Here is a 19,715-nt window from a genome sequence, read left to right on the forward strand (position 1 = left end):
CTGAAAAATAGTAGAACTTCCCAAAACTCTTTCATACTTTTCTTAAACCCGGATCAGTGTGGTGGTTTATGGTTATCGAGCTTGTCTAGTGAGACATTAGAAGCTATTGAAACAATTGATTATATTCAATAACTAACTAATTATATGAGTTTGGATAAGGGATTATGTGAATGACTCTTCTCTTTGCTCAATAAGCCCCTTAGGTGCTTGATTACAGAAATTAGAACAAGTTGCCTTATTGGATTTGTCATCACAAATAGTTAAAATGTACAAGGTGCAAGAAACAATGTCTTATAATCTATGCTTTAATCAAACTGACCAAAGAGAAGAAAGGAACCTGACGTGGTTGAAGCATGTGCTGGACCTAAAATGTTTGCAGTCTCTAGTGTTCATGTTTGGTGTAACCTTTGTTGGTAGCAGCCACACAATAAAGGGTAGGGACTCTTTAAGTGTTGCAGCCATGAAAGTATCCAAATTTTTAATAATATCTAAAGGACAAATTTTAGATAAAGCCATAACTTTATAATATAAATGTAAGACGCATCTCAAAAACCTCAAAAAAGTTGTTTCGGCAGTGGAAAATCCTCCAGTTGTTCATCTTGACTTGGAGAAGTATGATATAAAAAGAAGGATTTCTAATCCTAAAAGTGGGGCATCACGTAACATATCATCCATATTGTATAAGACTTGAACATTTGCTCAGGATCATATGATCGATTAATTATATTTTTGAAGTTTAATTTTATAATTAGGAAAAAATATATCCACTTTTATGCAATAATAACAGTTTTCAGCATTAGAACTACATCTTCATGTAAGATTTAAGGGTATTTGATTGTTTTAAGATTCATGCCTTATATAAACTACATCATAACTAGAATGTATAAGAATTTTATAAAGAGTAATAGATCTAATTTTAAAAAAATATGAAAGGTGTTGGGCCACGCCTCACATACAGTTGGATCTAGCCCACAGGCGACCACTAGTGACCATCGGCGACCACAGGCAACCTGCATACGAGATCTTTGGCGACCTACGAGATACCACTAGCAACTTGTAACCCTACGGGCTTTTCCAATGAGTGACGATATATTGTCCTTTTTCTGGCGTCTATTTCTTATCTTGATTCATTTCAGCCTCATATTTGTGCTTGTGGCTGCAAATCTGTGGGCTTTCTGCTACACATCTAAGGCATGTGCTTTAGATATGAGTGTTTCTTCTCAGATTTGAAATTTTCTCGTATCTGAGCTCTGATCTATCTTTTTTCTCAACCACTTCCACCATGGTTTCGAACATGATTTTGTTCGGGAGCCCAATTGATATGCATGTAAATATCGCCACTTGGTAGAGTAATTTGAATCACGATCATGGATTTTTAATAACATTTGATGTCAAATATATTTATGCATTAATGAATGAAAACGTTATTCCTAAGAAACATATTGAATGTATGCCTACGTTTATCAATTCATGCAACCTCATTGATGAATAACCTATAACAATAATTATAGTACATGCAATAAATTGTTAAAGCGTGTAAGAATAAATGAAATAAAATACTTTTACATTCACGCCTATTTCATACAATACACTCCAAAGTCCATATTGAGATAAGGAGAATTAGTTTGTACCAAGATCTAGTTTAGCTTAGAGTAGTAATGAAAAATAATTCACAATAGAAGAAAAATACAATATGATTATGCATATAAGCATTGTACGAATGTGATTATCTTCAAATACACTCCTATTTGTAGGTCCAACTATGGGTCCCCCATTTGTAGGAACAACTACACGTCCATGGCGACTTTGATAATCTTGAAATTGTGTTACTGCCTCTTCTATAGTGGGGCAGGTGCAATGCATGGCATTTGAGTAGCCTACCACTTGTCTGGAGTTTTCTGCCCACGTCATATGCACCCTAGGGTTGCGGCCAATATATACTCTCGGAATTTTCTATAATATTGAGCAATGCATACACATGGGGAACATTAAAGCCATATTTTAAACATACACTCACTGATGATTACCTCCATAATAGATTAATTAGTTACCAAAACAGTAACAAAGTTAACATGTATTTCACATGCCAATACCAAACTAGAAAAGATCAACATAGCAACGAAAACTAGCACCATTATTGTCTCCGACAAAACAACATTAGTCAAGAATAGAACTACTTAATTTCAAGTAGTGCAACATTAGTCAAAGAATAGAACTTCTGCACATCACTCAACCCAAACGAATTCCAAGCAGATTCTCCAATGTTCCGAAATCCAATTCCCAAGTAAGGATATGCTAACAAAAATTTCTAAAATTATTCTTGAGATGGAACTCATTCAGCCTATAACTATAAACTCACCATATTGGTTGTTTAGAAGTATAAGTGTAAAGTAAGGGTCAGTGAGTAAATAAGAGTCTTAACGCAGTTCGCACTTCTCTTGAAGGTTGCCTATCAGCAAAGTACATAAGAGGTGCTTTTTCTAATTGGCTGATTGACCCAGGGTTCAATAGAACTCTGAAATCAAACCTTACCAGTTATATTGGGTACCAATCTTGCTTAGTCAGATTTAATACAAGTCTTCCTAAATCAATCAGAAGCTTAGCATTCTTATACTATCAAATCATCCAAGAAAAAGCATCATAGCTAATCCATCATTAATAACACTCACAATGATATCAAACAGAAAAAATTAACCTTCAAACACTACTATGATCAAGCAAAACTAGAAGTTAATAACCCATCAAACAAAAACATATGTAATTCTCCATCACCAAATTCAACTTAAAAAACAATTACACTATGGCCATCCAACATTGGGCATTTCAACCAAAAGTAGAAGTTATTAGCCCATCATCAAGTGAAGTATTGAGGACACAGTAATGGGGGAATTAAAGAGCACTAGTGCATCTATGGAGATGGTGATCAGCCATGCACACCACACACATCAAGAACATATTATCCTCTATCCTCTTCACTCATATTTAAGAATTATGTTGTCACATCCGCATCTTTGACAATTTCCTTAACTGCAGTCATTCTAGTTGTAGGTGTGAGCCCCCAGATCTTGTCTATGGCCTCGCCGACCTGAGCTGTGAGTGGATTGCTTGCTTATTTATTCATCATCACCCCCAGATTGTCTATGGCCTCCGCCATGACGTCAATGGAGTCGGTTAGTGTCATCTTCTTATTTGGCCCAACAACTGCAGTCCTGGGCACTCTGCCTAATGGACATGACTGTATCGCTGATTTAAGTACATCCTCCTCCTCATCCGGCACATCATCTATATTGATACCTAAATCCCTCATCGATATATCATTTGTTCCAATTGGGGCATGGCTTTATTCTTGACTCTCTTGTGCTAACATTGACAGGGTTCTGGCACTAGATCTTGTAGCAACTTCTTTGTTGATGATTATGTTAAGTGCATCGTAATAAGGGAATGGCTTTTCTTTCCAGCCTTTAGCATCTAGATGATTCTGTATTGGTAAGGTGTGAGATATTAGTACATGTTTTTTAGGCAACATAAAAAACAACTAAAATGTTAAAAACAAAATTACTCACATCAACATAGGTATCACACACGTCATCATTAACAAACATATGGTGCCTGATACTGTCCCACCCAAAACCACTTTGATTCTTGATTTCCCTAACTATCAAGTAATTAATCTTTCAGGTCTTCAATTTATTCTTGAATTGGTCCCTTGTAATATCCATTCCAGGTGTCTTTAAGAACTCCCATTCGGCAGCGGCTCAGTGTAGGGGTTTAAAATCTTTGCTAGTTTATTGGCCTCCAAAGTCATTTCGGATAGGATATTCAATAATGTTATCTCAATTTTCTTCGTCTACATCAACCTTTTGGCCTTCGAAGAGGCTAATTGTGTCTCCACCACATCATTATCTATACTTAGTATAATAAAAGCTATCATAAAAATACATACATACTACCAAAACGAGCAGTCACAACCTTCATACACTATCCCATAGAATATTAAGACTAAATCAATGTAACACATGAATTTCCTCATTGTTTATATATTAAAATCTATTTCAATACACAATCTTCAACATACACTTCATCAGTATCCATAACATAATAAAACAAATAAAGATGCATACATAAACCAAGTATGTGTCTTCAGGCATAGTTCAACATAACATTTCATACATTCAAGGGAAAAATACATACTCTAGGCACCACGATGCCTATATTTTTCCCACATGCTCTTCGCAATTTCTTCTCGAAATTCAAACCATTCATCCCTATCGCTTTGACTCCTCCCAAAGCCTCTGAATGTCGGTACATTAACACCATCATCACTGTCTCAGAGGACCTCCATCTCATCGTCTGGATGAGTACTATCAATACCCATGATAAAGTTGTGCAATATGAAACAAGCTATGAGTATCTTCAGTTGTATCTTCAATGCGTATGTAGCCGCGACTTTCAATAACGAAAATCAATTTCTTAAGACTCTAAAGGCTCGTTCTATAGCATTTCTTAAAGAGAAATGTCTTTTATTGAAAAGTTCCATGTAGTTTCGGTTCCCATGGTCACTACCACAGAAATCACCAAGTGATAGTGAGTTAAACGATAGGGGGATAGAAATCCTGCAGCATTTGGGTACTTTGTATTTAGTAGTTAGAATTTCCTACAAAAACACCATATTTATTAGCTCATTATATGGCTATGTGGATGTATAGGTGTGTTGGGTCAATTAGTAATGCCAATATATTTTTATCTGAAGGAACTCTAAGTGGGTCAGCATTTGATAAAGAAGAATACAAAATACGAGAATCTGATGCTAACCCTTCCCAACCGGCGAGGACATATACCTATCACATTATGAGATATGAATCCCTCTCAATTTCAATATGTGCCTTTCAATGCACAGGAAATAGTGGCTAGGATAGGAGTACCATTAATTGCTCTGATATAGTATTAAAAATTTCAAAAGGAACAAGCAAGCAATTTCAAGTTCATATGACTATACACTAATTAATAACAGAATGACATCGTAAGAATATGTTAAAAATACCTTAAAATATAGGGTGGTATCATCGTCTCTGGAGGTTTAATGAAATCCCTATGAAGGTCTGTGCATGCTTCCAAACTCGGTTGAAGTGTCAGCTAACAGTCTCCCCTGAACAGCCAAAATCATGATTGATCTTGCGATTCTTCAAGTTATGATTCAGAGTATGTGGGAACATCACTAGTTGTTTATCTAGTGATACTCCCATCTTGTCATTTGTCTTTTTCATTTTTCCAAGGATATTTCATAGGCTGAAGAACGCATCCCTACTCATACGAAGTTGGTCCCGATAATCTACCTCTCTATTTATTATTTTGAGGTGGTATCTGGTATCCAATGACCTACGTAGTGGACCCTTTTGTCTATGACTACAAGTAGCTAGAACTATAGATACCACACATAAAGTTGCAATATAAATAGCTATCATTTTCCTCTTCCTTTGTTGTTCATCAGCCTCATCCATTGCCCTCTGGCACAAATAATATGTACTCCCTAATTTCTATAAACACAAAGATATTCGCCATTTAAACTTCATTTGGAACAAACTAGAAACTATTGAAACAAGAACAATTATAAGATTTGCATGCATCATACAACAAAAAAAAACATCAAAATTGTTTGACGTTAACACTCAATTCTTTGATGTTTGGGACAAAAATCCAAGAGCAATAAGATATCTATTATGAGCACAAGATATCATGATCAACAATCAACTTAACATGTATGGAGGACCTTTACAATCAACTTAATATTTATGGAGGACCTTAATGGATATACATTGCTATCTCTATATCCACCTAAATACCACCAATTTCCAATTGAAGGAATTTGTTTTTTGTCCATATTTATAACAAGCACACAATCAGAGTGGCTTGCTAAGAATTAGGACGTTTTTCATTTGGAAACACTTGCACATACAAAACAAATTCACAATAGCCTAATATAATGTCAATGTTAGGAGACAGTTTTAATTTTGAACCGGCAAAAGGCACAACTATATTCATCTAACAAGTACTGTCCCAAGTGAAATATGACAAGAATCATGAGCAAAAAATCAGCATCTATAATTACAACAATTATATGGAGGACATTTAGAGCATAAATTACTGTTTGTATGTTCACTTAAAACCAACCAACTTCCAATAGAAAGAATTTTGCTTTCTGTCCATATATACAGCATGCACAAACGTACTATATGCTCTACTAAGGATACATAAATTTTTCATTTTGTAGATCCAAGTGCAGTAATATCCTACTCCAACTTTCACTTGTGATAAGCATAACTTAGAAATAAGTACCTACTACGAAAACCAGTCATTATATCCATACAGGTGTCTCCAATGCAAGAGATATGCTACTTATACTAACTTCTCTGAGTAAGTCACAGATGCTTATTGTAAACTACATGGTGACATTACAATTTTAAGTATGGTTCCTTATGATGCAATTATGCTACTTATAACACCTTATCCTAATAACTCAATAGAAATTTGAATGGTAAATCTACATAAAGATTGAGAACATTGTCTTCGAGAGCTCAAATCCTTGTATGGTATCTATGGCATTCCAATATCAAGTACAATAAAGATAGAAATTAATTGCATATAACCAAAAGCAAGTTACCAATCAATACAATATCACCAAAAAGCCTACAATATCACTGCAAAGACTAAAAGAAATACGATAATAAGTACAAAAACACCAAAAAGTTGCAGCCAGCATAACATCACAAAAAAAAATACAAAAATAGTACAATATCCGTTCAAATCTCACAACAAAAATAGAAAAATGAAAAGAGCACCTAATGCTTGAGGGGTTGGCATGATGGAGTGTTCTTTGGTTTGATTAGTAAGAAATATCTTGAACCTTGTACGGACTATCTGCAAGCTTGGAGATTAGGGCAGACACGGTTTCCTTGAGAGGGACTATGTTCAGATTTTGAGATATCTGAATTTTGAGGGTTGTAGGAGAGGAAGCTTTTGGCTTTGGAAAGGTGAGGTTTAACGATAGAGAGAGTGAGATAGCGGGGTTTAACCAGAAAAAGAGGGCTTATTAGAGAGAGAAGGGGAAGTCTATCCAGATGAAGATAGAGAGGGGGAGAGAGAGCGGGGCAAGAGGTTGAGAGAGTGATCGTTACAAAGGCTAGAGAGAGATGAGAGGTTGACAGAGAGTTGCAAAGGTTAGAGAGAGGCAAGGGAAAGCTTTATAGCTAAGGTTTTTTCTTCAACGAGATTCGGGGACCTCAACGTGTGATTAAAATGCCGATTATACTTTTTTTTTTTTTTTGGCTCTGACTGAGGCTCCATGAATAAGCCTCTCCGAAAAAAAGCCAAAGTGCCCTGTTAGTCGAATCCAACTTTTTGTGTTAAAAGGGCAGATCAATGGTTTAAAAAACGGATCGGTGACCCGGATTGGGCATCCAAAAAATCGATCCGGATCGACGAATCGGCTATCTGGATCGAAAATAGGGTGAATCGGTCGGAATAAAACTTAAAAAAAATCCGAAAAAATTATTAAAATTCATTATAAATATTATTTTTTAGGAATTCAATAAAAAATGAGGGTACTACATTAAGAATTTTCATGTTTTTGAATGAATATGCGAATATTGATATGTTCTTTCCCTGCATGAACTGCCATTCAGCATTTAATTTACATCACACAAAAGGATAAACATAGAATTATCATGGAATAAGTATATCAATATACATGGACTACAATAAAGAATAAAATTAGTAATATATGATCTAAAAATAAAATAATAGACGACGTTATTGTTCTTCTTGATCACGCTGGTGCCATTGATTGAATTCGTTTAACAATTCATTGATTTGATCTAAAAACGAATCATCGATATTAGCAGGCGTCTGACTATTCCCAAATCCCTGAGTGTTAGTGTTTTGTTGTGTTCTCAATCCAAAATCCTCGAAGCTTGTTCATCCTTCATGCTCACCTGCACTGTCGTGCTCATCCCTACACTGTTGTTGTTGGGACTCGATATGTGAATAATATCGTTGGGATAGGGTGGCCTCAGAATCATCATCTCTCTCATTTTCTCTTTGAATAATATGGATTAAAAAAAATATTAACAAATTTTCAAAAAAATTCTATCATGGATTACAAAAAAAATTCGATCATGAATTAAAAAAAAAAATCACAAATTTTCAAAAAATTCTATCATGGATTACAAAAAAAAAATTCGATCATGGATTTAAAAAAAAAAATCACAAATTTTCAAAAAATTCAATCATGGATTACCAAAAATTCGATCATGGATTACAAAAAATTCGATCGTGGATTACAAAAAATTCGATCATGGATTACATAAAATTCGATCATGGATTACAAAAAAAAAAAAAAAACTTAAAAAAACAAAAAATTCCATCGTGGATTACAAAAAAAGAAAAAAACAATTCGATCATGGATTACAAAAAATTCAATCATGGATTACAAAAAATTCTATCATGGGTTACAAAAAAAACAAAAAAACAAAAAATTCAATCATGGATTACAAGAAAAAAAAACAAACATTTCGATCATGGATTACAAAAAATTCGATCATGGATTACAAAAAATTCTATCATGGATTACAAAAAATTCGATCATGGATTACATAAAATTCGATCATGGATTACATAAAATTCAATCATGGATTACAAAAAAAAAACAAACAAAAAAAAACAAAAAATTCGATCGTGGATTACAAAAAAAGAAAAAAACAATTCAATCATGGATTACAAAAAATTCAATCATGGATTACAAAAAACTCTATCATGGGTTACAAAAAATTCGATCATGGATTACAAAAAAAAAAACAAACATTTCGATCATGGATTACAAAAAAAAAACAAACATTTCGATCATGGATTACAAAACATTCAATCATGGATTACAAAAAATTCTATCATGGGTTACAAAAAAAAACAAAAAATTCGATCATGGATTACAAGAAAAAAAAACAAACATTTCGATCATGGATTACAAAAAATTCAATCATGGATTACAAAAAATTCTATCATGGGTTACAAAAACAAAAAATTCGATCATGGATTACAAAAAAAAAAAAAAAAACAATTCGATCATGGATTACAAAAAAATCGATCAAGTATTACAAAAAAATCTATCATGGATTACAAAAAAAAAAAAAATTCCATACGGGACTCGCCCATTCCGTACAGTGAATCGCGAGTCACTGTGCAGAATCGTCCGGTTCTCTCTAGAACCGGACGATTCCCGGTTTTTTCACCGATTCAATCCGTCCATGGCGATTCCGAGTCGAACCGGGGCGAGTCCGGTTCGACTCGGCGTTTTTTTAAACACTGGGGCAGATAATGCAATCTGCAGGATAGGCTTATTCCTACCATTAATGCTACCCAAATTGTGGTTTCCACTCATAATCTGGATTGGACTATCCTGGAGATACCCAAACATGCTCTTGATTCCCTTAGTGTCTCTTTTTTTTTTTGTTTATCTAGTCTTTCCTCTCCCCTCTCTTTTTCGGAAAGGTTTCTATGCTTCCCCTACAGCATACAAGTTATATCCTCCCCCTAGCATCTAGCCGTCCAATTTTGATCAAGAAAGCCACTCACCGTTTGATCTTAGATCTGATGTCTTAAAGTATTTTATTTTTAGCTTTTTTTATACAAATTGTATAACCATCTTCTCATTGGGGGTGCACCTCTAAAAAATATTAAAAATAAATTTTTGATAAAATATAATGACCAAAATACCCCTTGAATCTTTCAGAGGTATTTTGGTCATTTATATTTTTTGCTAGTGCGAGTGTAATAGAAGAATAGATGTCCTAAATTTGGTGTCAAAATAGTTTATAGAAAAAAAAATTAAAAATAAAATAGTGTAGAGACATAACATTGTGATTGGGGTAATCTTAACCCTCCATTCAAAATGCCTACATACTAGAAGCTCACCCATTTTGTCTCGCTTCCAGTGTAGGAGGCCAATCATTCTGCCAGACGCCTTGGCCTAGAAGTCCTGTTCGTTGTTCGCCTTTGGTATTTCAGTAGCTCTTCAAAGCAACTTCAATTCAGCCTTAACTACATTACGCAAGCCCCACACCTACTTATAGATAAAGTGAGTCAAAGTATAAAAGTGGTTGTGAGAACCAACGAGCACCGATTTGAGTTATAGATATATATATATATATATATATATATATGATTTGTCTAGAGTTAACAACCCCTCAAAATACAATGGTTAAAGTTAGAAGGGGTTGTGATGGGTGTATATCTCAAAAAGTTGATTACTTTGTGTTTAGAAAATTATTTTAATATGTAACTTAACTATTAATCAAAGGCAATTTTGAAATTTTTACAAAAGTATAATGCCATTTTCAAAGTTAGCGTCTGAGAATTTTATTTAAAGAGTGCTCTTGTCTTTTAGTAAAAATTTCAACTTTACCTCTTATAGAGGTGACAAAAGTACCCTTTGTCATATAGTAATATTTACAAATTTTCACATACTTAATGATGAAGATATCTCAAAAAGTAACTTTTTTAAAAAAAATAAACTGCAAAAATAGTAAATCCACCTTTCACAACTCTCTATATCTTTAACCTTTGTAATTTGAAGGGTTGTGAAGTTTAGATTATTTCACACACACACACACACACACACACACACACACACACACACACACACACACACACATATATATATATATATATATATATATATATATATATATATATATATATATATATATATATATATATATATATATTGTTACAATGCCAGCCAACTGCTCAGATTGAATATGGGCTCGATCCAATGATCACGACCTCATTTCATATTTAAATTTTCATTTATTTTTTTTACAACTCCAGATCACTTGTAATTTTGAGTTTCTATTATTTAAAAATAGGAGAATCTAATAAAAATAAAAAAATAATTCACAAAATAAAAATTGACCAAAATACCCCCAAAATATTTTTGGGTATTTTGGTCAATTTATATTTTGTGAATTATTTTTTTATATTTTTATTAGGTGCACCTTTATGAGAAGAATCAATGCCTAAAATTTCAAGTGATCTGGATTTGTAGAACGATATGAAAATTCAAATACGAAATGAGATTGTGACCATTGGATCGGACCCATATTCAATATGTGCCATTGGCTAACATTGTAACAGTCAGCCTGTGGGCTGACACTATATATATATATATATATATATATATATATATATATATATATATATATATATATATATATATATATATATATATATATATATATATATATATATATATATATATATATATTGTTACAGTGCCAGCCAACTGCTCAGATTGAATATGGGCCCGATCCAATGATCATGACCTCATTTCATATTTAAATTTCCATTTATTTTTTTTACAATTCCAGATCACTTGTAATTTTGAGTTTCTATTATTTAAAAATAGGAGAATCTAATAAAAATAAAAAAATAATTCACAAAATAAAAATTGACCAAAATACTCCCAAAATATTTTTGGGTATTTTGGTCAATTTTTATTTTGTGAATTATTTTTTCTTATTTTTATTAGGTGCCCCTTTATGAGAAGAATCAATGCCTAAAATTTCAAGTGATTTGGATTTGTAGAACGATATGAAAATTCAAATACGAAATGAGGTTGTGACCATTGGATCGGACCCATATTCAATCTGGGCCATTGGCTAATACTGTAGCAGTCAGCCTGTGGGCTGACACTATATATATATATATATATATATATATGAAAGATACTACAAAATCACCTATAGGTAAAAATGAACGATGAATTCGCTTATCCTCATCACCGTCCAAAGTTCATCGCAAGGTCACGATTGTCCGGTAATGTTTTATTTTTCATTTTTTTCTACAAATCAGACTGACTTGAAATTTGGAGTGTGTATTCATAAAAACTAGGCGAATCAATAAAAAATATTAGAAAAATATTTTACAGGAAACCATTGACTAAAATACCCCCAAAATATTTTGGGGTATTTTGATCAAATTGTTTTTCGAGAATTATTTTTTTATATTTTTATTAGGTGCGCCTCACTAAAATGTACACACGCTCCAAATTTTAGATCATTTTGATCTGTAGAAAAACATAAAAATTGAAACACTAGCGGACAATCGTGACCGTGCGATGAACTTTGGACGTTGATGAGAGTAGGAGAAATCACTGTTTATTTTCGCCTATAGGGAAGATTTTATATATATATATATATATATATATATAAACTTTAAAAAAAACGCCTATAGGCGAAATTAAATAGTATTTCGCCCTGCCATGGATATGTTATGTTCGTAGTAGTTTTACCTTAAAAACCATCACGGATTTATGGAAGCCATGGTGGTTACCTATATTTTTTTGTGTGAAAAAATACTGCAACATACATGCTGTGTTTGTAGCGATCCTTTAATTCATGCTGTTCGAAAAAATCAAATGGTACCGAGCCTTATGGGCCAAAATACTATTCATTTTCGCTCATAGGCATTTTGTAGTATATATATATATATATATATTGTGTTTCTCTTCGCTCACTCTCTCCCTTCCAAACTTATTTCTCTCCCATTCGAAATCCCTATTTGTTTTTTCTCTCTATTTTCCTCTGCAAAACCCCAACTCTCTCTCTTTCTCTCTTCCCCTGTAAAAGCCCAACTCTGTCTCTCATCTCTCTCTCTTCCTTTGCAAAAACCCAACTCTATCTCTTCTATCTCTTTCTCTCTCTCTCTTCCCCGGCAACTGTGAGTTCTCAACTCTCTCTCGCTCTCTCCCTCTGTTTATCTTCCCCTATGACCCGCCAAACCCTATTTGTCTTCCGAACTGGATCTTTGATCAGCAAAAATGATAAGTTTTTTATTTTATTTTCGTACATTATTTTTTGCATCTTGGTGCTCAATGAAATATCAACAAAAATGGCAAGTTTTTATTTGATTTTTATGCATTTGTTTTTTGCATCTTGATGCTCGGTGGAATAAGAGCAAAAACGGTAAGTTTTTTATTTTTATTTTTGTGCATTCTTTTTTTGTATCTTGATGGTCGGCTGAAGATCAGCAAAAATGATAAAGTTTTTATTTGATTTTCGTTCATTCTTTTTTTATATCTTGACGCTCGGTGGAGGAAGAGCAAAAATGACAAGTTTTTATTTGATTTTCGTGCATTCTTTTTTTGCATATTGATGCTTGATGGAAGATCAGCAAAAACGACTAAGTTTTTATTTGATTTTTGTGCTTTCTTTTTTTGCATCTTGATGCTTGTTGGAAGATTAGCAAAAATGGCAAGTTGTTATTTGATTTTCGTGCTTTTTTTTTGTATCTTGATGCTTCGTGGAAGATCAGCAAAAATGGCAAGTTTTTATTTGATTTTCATGCGCTTTTTTTGCATATTGATAGTTGGTGAAAGATTAGCAAAAATGGAAAGGTTTTATTTGATTTTCACGCTCTCTTTTTTTGCATCTTGATGCTCCGTAGAAGATCAGCAAAAATGGCAACTTTTTATTTGATTTTCGTACTTTCGTTTTTGGATTTTTAATGTGGTATTTTTTTGGAACTTTCTCTCCATTAAAGAAGCTGCATTAACAAAAATTAGGAGTTTTTTACAGAATTATGCATTAAAAAAAAGGGATATGCTCATTTTTTGTCTAGGGTAAGGGTCTGGGTCTTGGGTCCTAATCCATACCCCAGATATGGGTACAGGTCTAGGACTCTTTGGACCCGTTGGGTAACTGGTCGTTAGACGGCTCTCATATGGATTTTCAGTAATGCCGGCCTTGAGGGGCAAGGAAACCGAGAATCCGCGAGAAGGTCTAGAAAAGAGTTTTCTGATAAAAGAGGGGGATGCTAGAAAAGGATTTGGAAATAGATCAGAAGTATAATGAAAATAAGGAAAGAAAGCTAACCTCAAGCTGAGCCCCTAGGCCCAGCACCCGGAGTTAGAGGTCAGTTCAGAATCGTACTTGGTGTGCCAACTTTTTCGGTCCGTCAAAGTCTGTCGGATAGGACATATCGGTATCAGGGAAATTAGGGCATGTGGGTATTGGGATTAGGATTTAAGGATGTCAGGCTTAAGGCTCGGGCTTAGGTTTTCCAAGATCTGGGGTGGAGTGTCAAGTGCAGCACAATTTCAGCTAGGGTTCAAAGTCTCTCCACTGATCCAAAAACGAAGACTAAGGCTCCTATTTATAAACAAAGGCCCCTTCAATAGTGGCACAAAAATTTTGATTCAATCTGAACCATCTATTTATAGAGCGATGGCAATGCCCAAGTTAGCACCAGCAACGCCACGACTTTAGTGCCTTTAATCATTTTGAAGTCATGTCAATAGTTTCAACAATATCGACGATTATAACGTCGTGCATAACACGCTTCCTTTCATCAGTGAAAGCATTAATCTGGTGGATAACTTATGATTGGGGTTGCTTATAGACAATGTCACCACCACTGATGCTAGTGTTGTTGCCACTCACGCGACTCTAATGTTCTTTCACTAGTGTTGTCACTGCAAACACGGGAGTGGGCACCACCTACACCAGCCTTAATGATTTCATTTTCAATAATTGGTCCTTCCTATTTAATGGAAACAATGTTTCGAAGGTGTATGGGGCTAACTTTTGCTAGTGTTGTCACCCTTGACTCAAGCGTTAACACCACCAACTCCAAGCCTAATCATTCTTTTTTCAATTATTTGCACTACCTCATCTAATAAAAATATTGTTCCACACATGTCAGGGTTGTCCAGTTGCTAGCGTTGGCACCACCAACATCAACTTGACCGCCACTGACGCTAAGTTCACGTGAGGCTTCGGCCCTTGTCTTCCTATGGGTCCTCAGGTCAGTGGTTCAGGCCAATCATTTCGATACATTGTTGCTGACAGCGTTGCCACCCCTGACTCAGGCATTAGCATCCCTAATATCAGTGCAATTATGATGTTTCCATTGGGATTTCAGACCCAACTTTTGGCGAATGATTTGTTTATACTATGGATAACGGAAGGCATGTGGCATCGGTGGTCCTAACATGGGCATTGGGGGCTCTAGCCCCGTGGTGTAGCCCTTTTACGGTTGCGTTAACTGTCTTGATGCCAGCATTGATGGTCCTGGTGTTGTGGTCTCCGGTGTCGCCGACCTTGACTTTGGCGTTAACATCTCTAATGCATGGGCGTTTGCTATCCTGGCTTGGACATTGGTGGTTTTAACGCTAGCGTTGATGGTCCTGATGTCATGGTCTTTGGCATTGCCAGCCCTTACTCCAGCAATGTCGTCTCCATCGCTTCAACATTTGATGTCCTAGCTTGGGTGTTGGTGGTCTTGACACCAGAGTTGGTGGTCCTGATGTCGTGGCCTCTGCTATCACCAGCCTTGAATCAAGAGTTGGCACCTCTAGCGCTCGATCGTTTGTTGTCCTAGCTTGGGCATTGGTGGTCTTGACGCCTCGGACTAAACTATCATTTTTTCAAACAAATCTCCCATGGCCACAACTTTCAAATCATGCATCGTATTTGATCGATTCTTGAGCTGTCGAAAAGCTTGTGATCTCTATGTTCATTTAAAATCCATTTTGGACCCAAGAGACTTATTATTGAGGGGTCTATGAGGATTGGGCTTCAGGGTGCTAGGTTTCAAGGTTCTAGGTGTCAGAATTATGTACGGATTGATTTATGAGGTATCTGGTGATCCTAAGGCCTATGGTTCTGGAATGGATTTAAGGTTCCTATGGTTCCCAGGTCTTCGGTTTCCTGGAATTTCATCAACTAGGGATGAGGTATCTACAATAGTCAAATACAATTTCTAAGGGGTTTGTGTGAGAGTTGGATGGTGCTTTTGGGGGATGGTCTCTATCCATGAACTCCTCCCTGCTCACTCTCCTCCTCTTCTTCGAATCCCTCCCATTCTTAATAGCTCTTCCACCTAATTCCCTTCGAGATTCCTCTATGTAAGGACTAGGACGTTCTGAAGGTGATGGTTAAGTATGGAATTGTGCGTGTGTAGGCGAGTGCGCACTAGTGTGCGTTAGAGCTCATACAGGGGTAGACGAGTTTGCATTAGAGCGCGGGCAGATAGGTACACTGCTGAGAGCGCGAATGGATGAGCGCGCTGGCGAGCGTGAGTAGATGGACGCGTGTTGAGAGCGCAGACAACTAAGTGCGCTGCTGAGCGCAGGTGGTGTATAGTGGTCTAGGGGTGCTTCTTCTCTCTCATGGTTGCTCGTTCTCTTCATGCATGAGTGTCATGTGACACATGCATGCTTCCACCCTATCATTGTGTTTCACGTGCTTATTATCTCTCTCTGTTCATGCATGAGTTCCAGGTGACACATGCATGCTTCTACCCCATCATTGTATTTCCCATGCTTGCTCTCTCTCTTCATGCATGAGTGTCATGTGACACATGTATGATTCTACCATCCATGCTTATTTATACTCCCCACTCACTCAAGAATTGAGGTTTTCTATCTCTCTCCTCACTGCCCCCTCTCTCTCATCCATGTTCTCCTTCTCACCCCTTAATCATTTGACCTCCCCAAGCCTTAATCCCTTAAGCTTGGACCCAACCTATTGAAACTTGACAGTCAAGGTGAAGTCGGTGGAACACTTTGGAATTTCGATTGGAATAGGTAAGTGGATCTAGTTTCTAAGGCTTCATGCTTATGTTAATGCAGGTTTCCTTATCTAATCAAAATATGAAACTCATGTATGAGTATGGGTGTGAGTGTGAGTGCGGTTGCTACTGAAATCCTTCTAAAGAGTATTCTGTTTTCCAAAATTATAGCACATGTTTGAGAGATCATTAGGGTATCTTAAAGCATGCATTAGATGATGAATTTTGGTGGGTCAATAGCGCATTGAAACTATTTCAGCATAGAAAATACCTCTTGTTAATATCTCATTTAATTTGAAAGTTATTAACCTTTTTCTAAAGCATGCCAGATTTATGAAGTGAAATTCCAGGGATTTAACATGTTTTTGTGTGAAGTTTTTCACAAATCAAAATATGCTACAATGAAGTCAAACTACTTCGAAATGATAGATATATTAATTTATTTTGAAATTAGTTTGGGAATCATGATAAAATTTTCTGTGGTCTGAAAGTTACGGTCATTTTTCTATTAGGGTGTCACATTGGATTTTCTACAGTGCAAATAGAAACTTCACCCAAGAACATCAAACAGTTTGACAAACTTGAGACCCCTATTTAGGGTTACACCCTATACGAAAGTTGCTTTTTCATAAGCCTAGATTGTCATGAAACTGATTTCAAGTTTAAATGATCTTTGAATCTCATGATATGCCTTTAAAAGTGAACTATATTCATATTGAAAAACTAGAAAGACAATATTGTGATGTCTATTTCCTTGATATACAACATGATATTGACATGATGATATGACATAGTGATGTCTCTTGCATCGGTATATTACATGATATTAACATGATGATGTCTCTTGAGCTAATATGCATGATGATATGACATAGTGACGTATCTTGCATTTGTATATTGTATAATATTGACATGATGATGTCTCTTGAGCTAATCTGCATGATGATATGATATAGTGATGTCTCTTGCATTTGTATGATATTGATATGATGATGTCTCTTGAGCTAATGAGCATGATAATATGATTATACGCATAGCATGCCTTAGACATGTTGATGCTTCATGTGAGTATGTATAACATGCTCCTTATGTGATATGTGGTTGGGCACCTACTGTGTGAATGAGGGTGCGGGCAGCTGAGATCTTATGCTATTGATATGTGTATGGGCACCTACTGTGTGAATGATGGTGTCGGCAGTTGTCTGTATGGGATGGGCACCTACTGTGTGAATGATGGTACCGGCAGTTGTCTGTATGGGATGGGCACTTACTGTGTGAATGATGGTGCCTACAGCTGCCTAATATGGGATGGGCACATTCTATGTGTACTCATCGTATTATGTTGTTTATGGTATGTTATGTGCCGATGGGAACATGCTCTGTGATGTGGATGGGCAGCTACTGTGTGAATGATGGTGTTGGCAGCTGCCTGAAGGGAAGGGCACCTACTATGTGAATGATGGTGCCGGCAACTGCGATCTTTCCCTGACTCTCCATGATAGGAAGGGGAGGTAGGATGTGAATGTTTGGGAGTGTCGCGCCCCTCAAAATCTATTGAGGAAATATCTATTGGGACCTCTTTGATAGTGTAAAACTCTCTTGCTGGAAGAGCACATGAGAGGGTCGCATTTTGCAAGGCCACCGCCTATCAAAAGCCCCAAAGCGCGTCGAGGACTGTGTGTGTGTGTATGTAACGCACTACATAACGGAATACTCTGTTAGTGGTGCTTCCCTCCTGATGAGATGGTAGAAGTTCTAAGCATCGAGATTTGATTGGCCTGATGGATAGGGCTTCTATTTCGAGAGTAGGTGAGTCAGGGAGCGAGTTAGTTAGTATTTGTTGATCTTGTTTATGCATGCCTAATTATGTTGATCTGTTAAGATGTTTGAATGATTTGATCGATTTCTGATTCATATCATATCTGATTAATCTGATTTGTTATTGCTCCCTTATGAAATGAATCATGCATGACACATAGGTAAGTATGATTTTGACAAATGGCTTCATGTTTAGTAAGATTTGCCTAACACCCTAAGTATTGTTATGAGATAAAATGTGTAGGCAAAAATTATGGTACCTTGATCTACTTACTGGGCATTACACCTCACTCTTTTAACTTTCCTCTATGTAGAGTGAAAGCTGTCGGGTTGAGGAAGGGCGTTCTGGTGATCGCAACTGGAGCATCGCATTCCCTTCCTAAGGAAGCTCTTTTTACTTGTATGTTTTAGTAGTAGTTTGGCCTTATAGACCACTTTGTATTGGAATTATGTCTTGTTGATTGGGTCTTTTGTGCCTTGGACCCATTTGTATTCATCGTTTTGGGACTATCATATGAAATTTGTGGGACTTGTTTGTCCATTAATTCATGGTCGTGTGTGTTGCGTTTGGTTTTCTTTTATTTCATGGTTGGCTTTGATTCATTCAATATAAAAGCGTTAAGCACACTACACCTGAGTGGCTATCGCTACCTATGGTCACGACCCCATACCCTATTGTCCTCGCGGTGGGCTTGGGTTAGCCCTCCATGGGTCCGGCAAGGACAGTAGGGGGCGAGTTTGTGACACTCTGGTCTCACCCTCCTCTCCTTTGACCAATCTTGTAAATCCTATTTATTAGTCTTTGGTTGAGTTCCACTGCCCGCTAGTGCACTGCTACAATCTTATGGCTTTTCCTTTTGGCCGCTGCTACTAAGCTAGTTGTACGATGCCCCAACCCCAGCCTGTGAGGTGATTGCTTAAGGGATAAGATGTTGTAGTATGAATTGTGTTCTAGAGGTCCATGTGGGGAATTGCATTGAAGTCTCTTGTGGCTTAGTAGGGGTGCTTAGGTTGTAGGAGGTTTGGGACCCTATGAGGTGATTGCTTAAGGGATAAGGTGTTATAGTGTGTCATATTGGGTAATATGAATTGTGTTCTAGAGGTCTATGTGGGGAATTGCATTGAAGTCTCTTGTGGCTTAGTAGGGGTGCTTAGGTTGCAGGAGGTTTTCTAGGTAAGGGTTGGGTTGTATATAGTTGTTTCGAGTGATCATCCCCGTATTTAGAGAGCACTTCTAGTATTTCGTTGTTTCTTCCTCTTTCCTATTGCACCTATGG

The 19,715-nt window shown here is 36.2% G+C and overlaps 4 long non-coding RNA genes across 6 annotated transcripts; 1 reads left to right on the plus strand and 3 right to left on the minus strand.

Annotated features, from left to right (window-relative positions):
- Nucleotides 1-1,547: 1,547 nt before the first annotated feature.
- Nucleotides 1,548-7,393, minus strand: LOC105421489 (uncharacterized). 2 transcript variants are annotated; one of them, XR_967032.3, is made up of 2 exons: nucleotides 6,837-7,393; nucleotides 1,548-1,953 (listed from the first exon to the last, which is right to left on the minus strand). It is a non-coding gene; the product is annotated as an uncharacterized LOC105421489 (long non-coding RNA). The 2 variants fall into 2 exon arrangements; XR_016061230.1 differs by having other exon boundaries at nucleotides 1,548-1,918; nucleotides 6,837-7,392.
- Nucleotides 2,691-3,924, minus strand: LOC148781013 (uncharacterized). Its single transcript, XR_016061231.1, has 2 exons — nucleotides 3,564-3,924; nucleotides 2,691-3,478 (listed from the first exon to the last, which is right to left on the minus strand). It is a non-coding gene; the product is annotated as an uncharacterized LOC148781013 (long non-coding RNA).
- Nucleotides 4,022-5,146, minus strand: LOC148781014 (uncharacterized). Its single transcript, XR_016061232.1, has 2 exons — nucleotides 5,042-5,146; nucleotides 4,022-4,613 (listed from the first exon to the last, which is right to left on the minus strand). It is a non-coding gene; the product is annotated as an uncharacterized LOC148781014 (long non-coding RNA).
- Nucleotides 7,394-12,543: 5,150 nt separating the features above from the next.
- LOC110008162 (uncharacterized) lies at nucleotides 12,544-18,983 on the plus strand. Of its 2 annotated transcripts, none has more exons than XR_016060098.1 (2): nucleotides 12,544-18,429; nucleotides 18,753-18,983. It is a non-coding gene; the product is annotated as an uncharacterized LOC110008162 (long non-coding RNA). The 2 variants fall into 2 exon arrangements; XR_002282769.2 differs by having other exon boundaries at nucleotides 12,544-16,636.
- Nucleotides 18,984-19,715: the final 732 nt, after the last annotated feature.

The sequence above is a fragment of the Amborella trichopoda genome, chromosome 8 (assembly GCF_054954075.1).
Source record: "Amborella trichopoda isolate Santa Cruz 75 chromosome 8, AtrichopodaSantaCruz75HAP2 v2.0, whole genome shotgun sequence".
NCBI classification, from domain to species: domain Eukaryota; kingdom Viridiplantae; phylum Streptophyta; class Magnoliopsida; order Amborellales; family Amborellaceae; genus Amborella; species Amborella trichopoda.